General features: G+C 42.0%; 1 long non-coding RNA gene across 3 annotated transcripts in view; it reads right to left on the bottom strand.

Moving 5' to 3' along the window:
• The window catches only part of LOC309831582, a 78,535-nt gene extending 69,193 nt beyond the window's left edge, over positions 1 to 9,342 (bottom strand). For all 3 annotated transcript variants that reach the window (XR_014297601.1, XR_014297602.1, XR_014297603.1), the window contains exons 1-2: positions 9,239 to 9,342; positions 7,906 to 8,056 (exon numbers count right to left, since the gene is read on the bottom strand). This is a non-coding gene — a long non-coding RNA (uncharacterized lncRNA). The remainder of the gene's footprint in view (positions 1 to 7,905; positions 8,057 to 9,238) is intronic.
• Between the last annotated feature and the right edge of the window lie 3,975 nt (positions 9,343 to 13,317).

Genomic DNA, 13,317 nt, shown 5'->3' with positions numbered 1-13,317 from the left:
CGATGAGCCTGCACGTCCGGAGCCTGTGCTCCGCAGCGGGAGAGGGCACAACAGTGAGAAGCCTGCGTACCGCCAAAAAAAACAACAACAACAAAAAAAGTCTACAAATAGAAAACTAAACATCTATATGTAAAAGAATGAAATTAGAGCATTCTCTAACATCATACCCAAAAATAAACTCAAACTGGATTAAAGACCTAAACGTGGACTTCCCTGGTTGTGCAGTGGTTAAGAATCCACCTGCCAGTGCAGGGGACATGGTTTGATCCCTGGTCCAGGAAGATCCCACATGCCGTGGAGCAACTAAGTCCGTGTGCCACAACTACTGAGCCTGTGCTCTAGAGCCCACGAGCCACAACTACTGAGCCCACACGCCACAACTACTGAAGCCCGCGTACCTAGAGCCCACGCTCCACAAAAAGAGAAGCCACTGCAATGAGAAGCCTGCACACCACAACGAAGAGTAGCCCCTGCTTGCCGCAACTAGAGAAAGCTCACACATAGCAACAAAGACCCAGTGCAGCAATGAGGCCCAATGCAGCCAAAAATAAATAAATAAAATTTTTTTAAAAAGACATAAATGTAAGACCAGATACTATAAGACTCCTAGAGGAATACACAGGCAGAACACTCTTTGACATAAATCACAAAAATATTTTTTTGGATCCATCTCCTAAAGTAATGGAAATAAAAGCAAAAATAAACAAATGGAACCTAATTAAACTTAAAAGCTTTTGCTCAGCAAAGGAAACCATAGACAAAATGAAAAGATAACCTATAGACTGGGAGAAAATATTTGCAAATGACGTGAACAAGGGATTAATTTCCAAAATATGCAAACAATTCATACTGCTTAATATCAATAAAACAAACAACCCAATCAAAAACTGGGCAGAATACCTAAATAGACATTTCTCCAAAGAAGACATACAGATGGCCAACAGACACATGAAAAGATGCTCAATATCGTTATTAGAGAAATGCAAATCAAAACTACAATGCAGTATCACCTCACACCAGTCAGAATGGCCATCAAAAAGTCTACAAATAATTAATGCTGGAGAGGGTGTGGAGAAAAGGGAACCCTCCTACACTGTGTTGGTGGGAATGAAAATTGGTGCAGCCACTATGGAGAACAGTATGGAGCTTCCTTAAAAAACTAAAAATAGAGTTACTATATGATCCAGCTATTCCACTCCAGGGCATATATCTGGAAAAGACAAAAACTCTAATTTGAAAATATGCATGCACCCCAATGTTCATAGCAGCACTATTTACAATAGCCAAGACATGGAATCAAGCCAAATGTCCATTAACAGATGAATGGATAAAGAAGATGTGGGGTGTGTGTGTGTGTGTGTGTGTGTGTGTGTGTGTGTGTATATATATATATATATTCACATATATACACACACACAATGGAATATTACTCAGCCATAAAAAGAAGGAAATAGTGCCATTTGCAGCAACATGGATGAACCCAGAGATAATCATACTAAATGAAGTCAAACAGAGAAAGACAAATATTACATGATATCACTTATATGTGGAATCTAAAATATGATACAAATGAACTTATTTACAAAACAAAAACAGACTCACAGACTCATAGAAAACAAACTTATGGTTACCAAAGGGGAAGGTAGTCGAGGGATAAATTAGGACTTTGGGATTAACAGATACACACTAGTATATATAAAATAGATAGGGACTTTCCTGGTGGTCCAGTGGCTAAGACTCCATGCTCCCAGCGCAGGGGGCCCTGGTTTGATCCCTGGTCAGAGAACTAGATCCCGCATGTCGCAACAAAGACCAGTGCAGCCAAATAAATAAATAAACAAACATATTTTTTAAGATATTTAAAATAGATAAACAACAAGGACCTACTATATAGCACAGGGAACTATATTCAATATCTTGTAATAACCTATAGTGGAAAAGAATCCGAAAAAGAATATACATATTGCTAAATCACTTCACTGTACACCTGAAACTAACACAACTATAGTCAACTATACCTCAATGAAAAAATTTTTTTAAAGAATTAAGCTATGAGCAAGACACTGTGCCAAGTGCTTTAATCTCAAATTCTCCCTCATAGAGGGTTTTTGTTTTTTTTGGGTTTTTTTGTTTTTTTTGTTTTTTTTGCAGTACGTGGGCCTCTCACTGTTGTGGCCTCTCCCATTGCGGAGCACAGGCTCCGGACTCACAGACTCGGCGGCCATGGCTCACGGGCCTAGCTGCTCCACGGCATGTGGGATCTTCCCGGACCGGGGCACAAACCCGTGTCCCCTGCATCGGCAGGCGGACTCTCAACCACTGCGCCACCAGGGAAGCCCCCTCATAGAGTTTTAATGAGACATGTATTTTGTTTCATTTTTTTTATTCTGACTTTTATAGATAGGAAAACCAATGTTAAGAGAAATGAATTTGCCTGAAGTTTCATAGCTAAATGACAAAGGCAGTATTCAAATTTAGATCCAACTCTAAAACCTAGGTTTTTAAATGAGTTTTAAGTTTTAATCTAGTATTAACAATACTCTCAAAATTTACTTGAGAAAATCCAAGTCATTCCCAGATCACTCTCTGCTCAGCTTGAAACCATCCAAGTGAAAGTAAAATTTCATCCATTTAACAAATATTTCAGCTTCTTTTCTATGGAAGAGATGGTAATAAACAAATGAAGATGACATGGTCCTTGCCGTTGCTTATTTCAGGTGGGCAGAAACAATATTCCACTTTTAATATTCACTGAAAAGACTAAAATACAAGCTTGCAAGAGAAAATGTCTTAAGGATTTAGGCACATCAGGATATTTGGGGAGATGGACATAGAGTGAAGAAAAGTAAACATACATCAGGGAGATGGACTAAAACACAATAAAATCAGTCCTTTATGTTTTGTTTGTAACACTTCTACCCAATCATTTTAGAGTAATATATTAAAAATCTTAGGTTTGTTTCCATTACATTTTCCTTCCCACTAAAGTTATCATCCAGCTTACAATAATGGCCCCCAAACCAGTGTACCAGCTATGTTTTTTAAAGTCTTATTTCATTAATTTACTTTTAAATTCTATTTTCAGGAAAATGATTGACTACAACAGGCACAAGTCAGCTTTCTGGGGTGGCGGAAATGTTCTGCCTTTATTGTGGAAATGATTATATGACTGTGTTTGTCAAAATTCATAGGTTTTATACCTAAAATGATGAATTTTATTACATGTAAATTACCTCAGTACACACCCGACTTAAAAAAAAAAAAAAGCCTGAACTCTTAACTACCCAGCTAAAAGTAAAACAAAATTTAAAACACAATTTACAATTTAGGTTACAAGACCAATTTTATTTTTGTAAGTAAAGCAGGTCTAGTAAATTTTTGTATTTATTTATAATGCTAATAATCCAATGTTATATAATTCAATAAATATATCAATATTTTAAAATAGGATATTAAAATGTTATATTTTTTAAAAATAAGGATTTGGATTGTAAAACATTTATTATAACCATAATGTTGTTAAAGCAATGCTATTTTTTTTTAAATCTCAGAAAATTACAATCTAAGTCTCTTAAAAATTTCAAAGATTTAAACTTCCAGAATACTACCATAAATCCTGCTTACATAGTATGCTGAAAACTCCTCATTTAATACTTAAGGACAAAAAATTACCAGTTAGCTTCATTACTTGATAGATTCAACTGCGTTCTAAAACATAATTGTAGCTCAGCTTCCAAAAAAGGCAAAGAAAAAGAAATGATTGTTTTCAACAAAACTGGGTTTTAAAAAAACACTATTAAGAACACAGAAAAGGGTAATTAAGTGATGTCTCTTCTTTATTAAAGCTTCAATAGAAGCAAATACACCCAAGAAACTATTTACAAAGGACCCAGCCTCAGAATTGTTTTAGAGTCCAAAGTCACTTCCCTGCCACTGGAATTTGGCTTGTAAAAATAGTACCAAATTACACATCAAACTTCTCAGATTTTTATGATTCCTACTTTAATATCCCCTGTTTTTATTCTCCCAGACATACCAAAGGCCACCAAGTCAATTTAAATTAGGAGAGGTAATGTAATTCCAAGCCCTGGAAAACCTATAAGAAATATACTGTTTAACAAGAAGAGTTCTCTTGCCTTGATTAAAGTAATATATCTGTGGCAGATGTCAACTGTCAATCAAAAAATACATACCTGATTTTTTTCTAATATGGGAGAGGAATGTGTTTTTATTTGTGGCTTTGATAAAAATACCCTTTTAAGTGTGTTGTGCTCGGTAAATTAACTTTTGGAAGAATGAACTATCCCTTAAGTGATAATATGTGACAACTCTCTGTAACAACTGCCCTCTCTCAAAGCAGCTCATCTTCCAAAATCTGTCTTAAAATTTTCAGTTTTAAAAGCTTGTCAGGCTTGACTGTATCTCTTGAATGTCAATAAAAATCTGATTTTGTCCATGTGTTTTTTTGAATGTTTTCTAATGTTTTTATCTTAATAATACGTAACAATGAAAAACAGCATAAATATCTATGAGACAGAAAGTATGCAAAGCATTACTTTGTTAGAAATGACTATCTGGATATTAAAGGACAATTAACTTGCTAAAAACAAATGCTCTGAAACTGTTCATGAAAAAATGCTGAAGGACTGGCATAATGATATCCACGATAACTGTATAAGATGTCCTAGGATGCAGGAGAACAGTGCCAATTAGGCAAAAATTACCCTAAGAATTTTTATTCTTTCTAAAATGGTAACCAAGTAAATAAATTTAATAAACAGTATTTATTAAAAGTACATAGATCATGGAAGTACTTTTAAATAAGCAATCTCTGGGATGTGGGTTCACAAGACTCAACCAAGTGAAATCCCCGCAGTGAGTTCCTTCTTTTGGGGGGAGGGGTAGAGGTTAGAGTTCTAAAATGACAGTGACAATGATGGCAGGAGTCAAGAGTAAACGATAAGAAAGGTTGGTCCTAAGGAGGGAGCTGAGAGAAGGGAAGCTCACGGGCTCGCTGGGCTGTACCATCAGGGCTTGGTGTCTTCAAAGATGTCAAGGAAGAGGATGAAGAAGGAGTCAGGTAAGACTTGCTAGTGTGGTGGGAATTAGTTCAGAGTTACATGCATAGAAAATCAGAACGCTTGGAGTATAATCAGGAGGCTGGGAAGTTATTGTAAGGAAGAAAATGGCTGTGTTGTGTGTGCTATTGGGAAAGGGATTCTGAGTTGGTTACTGATATTCAAACACCTGCACTAATTAGGTGTTCATCTGGTATGAGTGGGGTGAACTTTGATAGACATTCCAGGTGAGAGGGGAAAAGATCCAGGGTTAAAGCTACTTTGCGAAACCTAGAGTGGGAGGGAGACATTGTGAAATAACATTAAAAGCATGAGCTTTGGAAATCAAATGGATCTGAATGATAACTTATTTATTAACCAGATATTTGGTCAAATATTATTCTGGGCGTTTCTGTGAGGTGGGTTTTCAATGAGATGAACACTTAAATTGGTAGACGACTAAAGTAGATTGCCCTGTATAACGTAGGTGGCCCTCAGTCAGTTGAAGGCCTGAAGAGACAAAAAGGCTGACTCCTCGAGTAAGAGGGAATTCTTCCTGCCTCATGGCCTTCAAACTGGAACATCGGCTTTTTCCCGCCTTTTGGACCCAGAATGGAATGATACCTTTGGCTCTCCTGGGTCTCCAGATTGCAATTCTCCCTGCAGATTTTGGGACTTGCCACCCTCCATAAGCAAATGAGCCAATTCCTTATATCCTTATAATAAATCTCTCTCTATATGTATATATTATATATACACACACATATATCCACATCCTATTGGTTCTGTTTCTTTGGAGAACCCTAACACAACCTGGGTTCAAATCATGGCTGTTTCTTAATAACTATGTGACCTTAAGCAAGCCCTTTAACCTCCCTGAGCCTATAAAATGGAAATAATTAAAAATCCATTTAGCACAGGATTGTAGCAAGGATTAACTGAAATAATTTCACAAAGCATTGAGCACAGTATCTGACACATAGTGATCAATAAATAGAACTTGTTGTCGACATTATTTTTATTATTATTACAGAAGGCTCTCTTTTGAGGAAAAAATGCAGGTAAAACAGGACCTAAAGATGTATTTTTGGTGAGGGTGGTAGGAACATGTGTAGGAATTGTCAAAGCTTTACCTAGTCAACAGCAAAGAGTCCCTTGTTCTTTCCTTCTAGTGTTCTCCCCTATTATCACGAAAGCTACTTCTCTGTTTCATCTCTCTCATGTAACTCTTTGTATGGGAAAATTCAGCTGAACCACTTTCTAAAACCCTAATTAAAATCTTGTTAAAAGGGCTTCCCTGGTGGCGCAGTGGTTGCGAGTCCACCTGCCGATGCAGGGGACGCGGGTTCGTGCCCCGGTCTGGGAAGATCCCACGTGCCGCGGAGCGCCTGGGCCCGTGAGCCATGGCTGCTGAGCCTGCGCGTCCGGAGCCTGTGCTCCGCAACGGGAGAGGCCACAACAGTGAGAGGCCCGCGTACAGCAAAAAAAAAAAAAAATCTTGTTAAAAAATCTTCCAAATATACATCATTTTTTCTTGACTTAAACACAGTGGATGTAAAAATGTGGCCCTTCTGATTTAGGATGTCGCAGTGGTACTGAGTTTTTACAGAAAATACTAGTAATCACTGTAATGCATGATGTATTTTCAAAACTAAATCTCTCATAGCAATTTATTTTGCTGTCAGCCTTTCATAAAATTAAGTGTGGCATCAATTCCAGTTTACTAAGAGTTTTGGCTAGTAACGCTTTATTGTAAATATCCCCTCCTTTTGACAATTTTAAGGAAGAGAATAATATCTTCATTTTATATTCTTAAATCTTTTCTCAGGATAAGCATGAAATATCATTGTGCAGAAACTGATTCCATTTCAAATGTAAACATTTCATTTAGCAACCAGTCTTAACTATCCACAGATGCAGTGGAGGTTCTGAAATTCCCATTTTTTAAAAGAGTAAAGACTGGCCAATTCCTCTGTGAAAAGAACCTGACTAATGCCAGTGTGTGGATTAGTTCTGGCCTGGAGAGCAGACAAAGTTCTATCATCTTGCATCTAAAACTACAGCACACTACTGAGATCCCAAAATAACTTAAGAGTCTGGTCGTTGGTTTTATTTGCCTTGGCTCCTTCCTCATGGGTGGTGGTGGTGGGACTGGGGGAGAGGTTAAGGTGGGCCTGGAAAAGAAGGGAACCATGTCCCCTACAGCAGCAATATAGGTCCACTGCCCAGTCCTCTCAACTATAAAAAAAAAACTCTCCCTTCCCCAAATGGGCAATCTGGTTTGGAAAACTCACATTTACTCAATGAAACAAAACTACAAAAACTGTAGCTCTTACTACATGCTAGCCCTATTCTAGATGCTAGAGATACAAAGATAGATACTAGTTCATAGCCCCAAGAGTTTAGTCTAGTGGGAGAAACACGTAAGTGAACGATCACAGCACAGTGAACAACCGAATAACAGATGTGACTCAAAGAAAGCAGGGACAACTTGGGGAAAGGGAAGACTTCACAGAAACGCTAACAGGCTGTCTTCAGGATGCAGGTGGTCCATTCCAAGGTTAGTATTTTTAAAGCAAGAACTCAATTTCCAGACTAAAAACCTTAATTTCTGAATGTGAAAACTTTACATTCAGGTTCTTATAATCTATTATATACACACACAACAATAACCCACACAAAGGGAAATTAGCTCAGTTTGAGAACATGATTCATCATCATTCACACCTGCTCAATTTAAGTCCCTCCCCAAATACGCATTACACTGAGGAATATGTGGTAGCAACTCCCCAAAATTAGAACAAAGAGACTTTTGTTGCTATAGAACAATATAAAACACTACACATACCTCTGGATGTATTCAGTTGTTGGATTGTAAACTGTTAGTCCTTTTTAAACTGTTAAGATGGATACCGAATAAGGAATAATGCCCTAAACTCTTGCAGTTTCCATATTTATATCTGAAAAATCTCCAATTTACCAAGGCCAATGTGGTATTTCTGGAAAAAAGAAATGAAAACTACACATTTGATTTATGGATTTCTGTCATTCATTCATGTCATAATGCTAAAAGCTACCTTTATTCCACAACTTTCCACCATTTCTTTCTAAGAAAAGGGCATATGAAAAGGTTTTTTTTTAAGGTTATAGCCTTCAAAAACTTGCATTACAAATTTGAATGATCCAACAATTAGAAAATGTTCCCCTACTACCATCTGACATTCCCAGTTTATCATTCTATTTAATATTCTTTTGTAACATCTAACACCCTTCACCTAATAAGGTCAAAGGTTCCTTGAACACTGTTTTATAAGCTGCCTACACAGACAATCCCTGTGAAACCTGAGGATGCCACACCAACAGAATGCAGGTCACTGTGATACGTCAGACCGCTCTGCAAAGTCAAAATTGTAGTTCACTTTACGCTGACAGCTTCTTTCCATAACTCCCTCCCCGCCTCCGGCCTCCCCCCGCCCCAAAGAACGGGAAAGTGTCGATTTTATAAGACGTCTGGCCCTGCTTCCTTTAAAACGAAGCTTTTATCTGATTCCTGGAAGGTCACCTCGGTACTCCCAGGGCTCAGGATGCAGCGCCTGTTTTGGGCGCTGTCTCCTTAACCGGTGACCTTCAGGCCTCTGAGCTTAGCCCGACCCCTGGACAGCCTTCACACCACCGAAGGCACCATCCCTACCACTGCCACTGATTCAGACACGGCGGCTCAGTGGGGGCCCGGCCGCCCCCCCCAAACCACTGTTGGCGACGCCGGACAAGCCCGGGGCCCCGCTCATAAAGGCTGAGCGACCGCCCCACCGAGGTCACCTAGGACCGACGCCCCGATGGGCTCGGTCCACACCGCCTGCCCGAGCCCTCGCCGAGCCCCGCTCCTGTTCTGACTTCAGTCCACACCGCACCCCATCCACCAGGGAACTTTCCAGAACCCTAGCCCTCTCTGGGAAGTCCCGAGTCGCATTTAGGAGGGAACCCCAATTCGTTTATTGAACGCCTACGCTGAGCTCAGGGCTGGGCTGGCACGCGGAGGAGACCCCTCGCCCTGGCCTAAGGAAGCGCCGGCGTTCCAGCGGCTCAGGCCGGGACCCGTCCTCCAGGAGGACCAACAGCGGGCAGCAAGGGACCGGGAGAACCGCACCCCCAGCCCCCACGTCCCCTCTGCCCGCCTTTACCTCGCCGGACCCCACCAGGGCCGCCGGAGCTAAAATTAGAAACGAGCGCGACGCGCGCTCACGTGCACTCTGTGCAGCCGGGCCAGGGCCGCCGGCCGGGTGAGTCATGGCTCCGCCCCCACCCGCCGAGGACGCGCTGACGTCAGCCGCTTCCCCGAAAGGTGACGTAAGCGCGCCTCGGGAAGACCGCTAGGCCGGCCGTAGAACGTTCACTGAGTTTCGATGCCTTAAAGGGACCAGTCCTCAGATCGTGAAAAACGTGGGGAGATGACCCCAATCACCCATCCGTAGAGTCGGAGCCCGTTTTATATCCCTTTGTACTGAGAAAAGTTGATTGTTGAGATAGGGATGAAAAAACGAGAGCAACTGAGCCTCATTGGAGGCTCCCAGAAGCCCCAGACCCTCCTCCTGGAAGCCCTCCTTGATTAACCAGAATCTGATCTTGACCCAAAAGTCAGGAAGTTTTCCGTGGCCCTTGACTTCCTACCCCTTCACTTATAGCCCCTGCCCATAGGCTTACACCTCTACTGATGAGAAAGGCTGTGGTTTGAATGTTTATTGATGTAATTCATCAACTTGGGCCAGCTTGGCCCTTTTGTCACTGTTTGTGACTCTATCCAAACTCTCTCATTAGTTGTGTGACCTGAAACAAGAAACTCTAGATGTGAAATTTGTGAACTGGTATCCAATCCTCCTTTTATGCCTATGTTGCCTGTGGAAGCTCCCAGAGGTAGGAACCCTGTCCAGTGCTTCATCATTCAGCACTATCGCATCCTCACAGGGAGCTAACAATTCACTGAGGTTTACTATGTGGCAGATATGTTCGTTATCCTCCCTCCCATATCTCCTCTCTGAGGTGGATGTTATTGTTTCCATTTTACGGATGAGGAAGGAAATCAAGGCACAGCAGGGTTAAGTATGCTTCCCTAGGTTACACAGCTAAAGACTAGCAAACTGAAAGTCACTTCCAAGTCAGCTGTACTCCAAGTCAATGTTTCTGGTGATAAAGGTGAGCTGTGAAATGTATGTTTTGTTCTGGGTGTATTGAGTCCCATAGAACAGCTTTCACCCTTTAGTGCAATCCCAGTGCTTCTGAACAAGTAACTCACAAGTAACCCCTGCCTGAAGATGCCCAGAGCAGGAGGGCTGGGCCTCAAGGCCTGGCAGACAGTCAGGTGAGTGAGAAGGGCACTCCCTCTCAAGTGCCTGTCCTGTACTTGCAGGACCCTGAGAGCAAGTGCCTCCTTCTTGAGGTTTTCGCCCTAGGCACCTCACTCACCGCACCCTAGTCCCAGCCCTGCCACACCCACCCTTGGCTTTTTTCTCTCTTGAAACTAGAGAGGACATCCTGCTTACTGCGCCCTGGCCTGGCACACTAGTGGCCAGTTCTACCCAAGTGCAGAAGAAACCTTGTTTCTCCTCCATCATAATTCCCTCTCTATAAAGCAACAGAAAATTTCCTATTGGAACAGTATAGTCATGCCAAGAACAAATGAGATGACAACCGCTTCTTAAAGTTTTGAGCAAAATAATGCTGCCTGTGTACTGGAAATGAAGCCACTGTTACCTTCTGACAATCATTAGTGGTCCTTGGCTGAGTGTCACAAGCCCATCCTCAGGCCACACCTGCCAGATCTACCAGGAGTACCTTCCTCCCCCCAGCTCACCCCTCAGTGACATTTAGAACTGACCCCTCTCCCCGCATCCCAGGGCTCCAGCCACCACCAAGCTCTCTTCTCTTTGTGTCCCCTGCGCCTTTCCCCTTGATCATGCTGTTGAAGTCACTGCCCACTGCTCTTCCTGTTCTCTAGGTTTCCTGGAGCCTGTGACCAAACACCTTGTGTGTGCTCCCATCGCAGCCTTGGCAGGAGATGGAAAAAACCACAGGCAGCCTCAGCTGTGGGCAGTGGCTTCTCCCTCTGTATTGGGTCTGGACGCACAGATAAGGAAGCTTAGAGCAGTATGAGACCTTCAGGCCAACCAGGCCAGCCCTTGTTTTACAACTAGGGGACTAAGGTCCAGGTGAGGTGATGTGCCTGCGGTCACATGGCCTGTTATGTAGAGTCCTAATCACTTGACTTCCAGCTCGCTGCTCTTCTCATGGATCACACCTCTGTTATGAGCCTCAGGTGGAACAGTGAGCATATATGTGTGTGAGAAACTGTAATACATCATATACATGATGGGAGGGAAGACAAATAGTGACTTGAAATAAATAGAGATAAAACTGTAGGGCAGATTGGAGAATACAATTTCTGAGGACCTCTGACTACTTCCTCTTCTCCTTTCCTCTCCTTCCCATCCAGCCTCAAGATAGGTGAGGGGTTTATTCCTCCTCAAACCTAGGAACACTTCCCAATGGAACGACATGATGAGTTGGACTGCCATTTTTAAACCTTCTGTAATCAAGATCTTGTGTGTCATTTCAGGTTTTGATTTTTTTATCTCCCAGCCTTTACTTCCCATCATTTTCCTATCCCCAAAGCCCCATTAAATGTTGTTAAGAGCCGTAAATGTAATTGGCCACTAATGTGGAAGGATTGTGATCTCCAGCAAACAGCCCTAGCAAAGAAAGGAGCAGGAATCCTGGGTCTGTTCCCAACCGTGCAAGTGACTCACTGGATGACACAAAGTAAAGCGCTTCTTTTGTGGGGGGAGAAACAGGGAACAACACACACATCTTCGTGCCTGACGGAGGTGGAGGGGGCGTGGTAGGGAGCCATTGGGCAGGCTCCCAGGGTAGTGGAAGTTCAGGGGTCCCTGGGTAGACCCAAGTCCATGGTGACTGCTTAGCAATGGCTGCGGGGTTAGTCCTGAGCTCTGTCCCACTTGAGCACCAGCCTCCAGCGGAGCCACTAAGATGGCTGGGCCAGAGTATGGCCCTTGCCCTTCGTGATATCATGCTCATTGGTTAGGAATGCACCCTGGTTATTCCTAACTCCACTTTAATGACTTGTTATAGATCTGCCCTCCAAGAATTTATCTGAAACTTTCTTTAATCTATTTTTATTTCAGCCTGTACAGCCTTTTCAGGCAACAAGTAGGTTTACCATCTATGTAGAAGCACCAAAACACAGAAAGTGCTATATAAGGGTTTTTATCATCATAATAATTTTATAATTATAATGTTATATGTAATAAATATATTATAATTTGATGATGCTAATTCAGATCGTCTCACAGTCTTATTTTGATTCGCTATGTTTGTCTTTGTTTTTACCTCCACACTCACACACACAAACACGCCCCATCAAACATCTTTATTAATGGAGTGGGGTGCTGTGATGGGTGTGACTCTGCATACAAACTCACATAATGACATTCAATGTCCTCTGAAGACTTACTATCTAGGACCAACATATAGTAGGTGCTCAGTAAATACTTGTGGGTGGTTGGATGGCTGGAATTAAAAAAAGAAAAGAAAACCCATGTGGTAACTGGTGAGACATATTAGGAATGACTGTATTGGGGGCTCTAGGGCAAACATGAGAGTATGACTGGCATGGAGGGAAAAGGGAATGTGTGATTTTTTGGGCAGATGTGCACGTGTGAGCTCTCCTTAGATTGCCCTAGAGCTTGTCCTGGAGGAATAGCTGGTTCCCAGGCTGCCGAAATGATGCATAGACAAGGGATGCCAAAGTGGCACCCCCTGACAGGCGCTGTGTGGGTGGCAGTAGTGAGGAAGCAGGTATGAGGTCCAGAAGAGAAAGACCAGGCCCTGCGGCTATCCTTATATTTAATATGAACCACCGTAGAATGAAGTTTTAACCGCAGGTGATCCAGCAGGTGAATGGACAAAAAAACTGTGGTACATCCAGACAATGGAATATTATTCAGTACCAAAAATAAATAAATAGAGCCATGAAAAGACATGGAGGAACATTAAATGCATATCACTAAGTCAAAGGAGCCAACCTGAAAAGGCTACGTACTGTCTGATTCCAACTACATGACATTCTGGAAAAGACAAAGCTTTGAAGACAGTAAAAATGTGAGTGCTTGCAAAGGGTTAGGGAGGAGGGAGGCATGAATAGGGGGAGCACGGGGGATTTTTAGGGCAGTGAAACTACTCCGTATGA

This window comes from Grampus griseus, assembly GCF_964374135.1.
Source record: "Grampus griseus genome assembly, chromosome: 1".
Classification (NCBI taxonomy): Eukaryota; Metazoa; Chordata; class Mammalia; order Artiodactyla; family Delphinidae; genus Grampus; species Grampus griseus.
The sequence above is the reverse complement of the archived record's forward strand: the minus strand, read 5'-3'. Positions and strand labels throughout refer to the sequence as shown.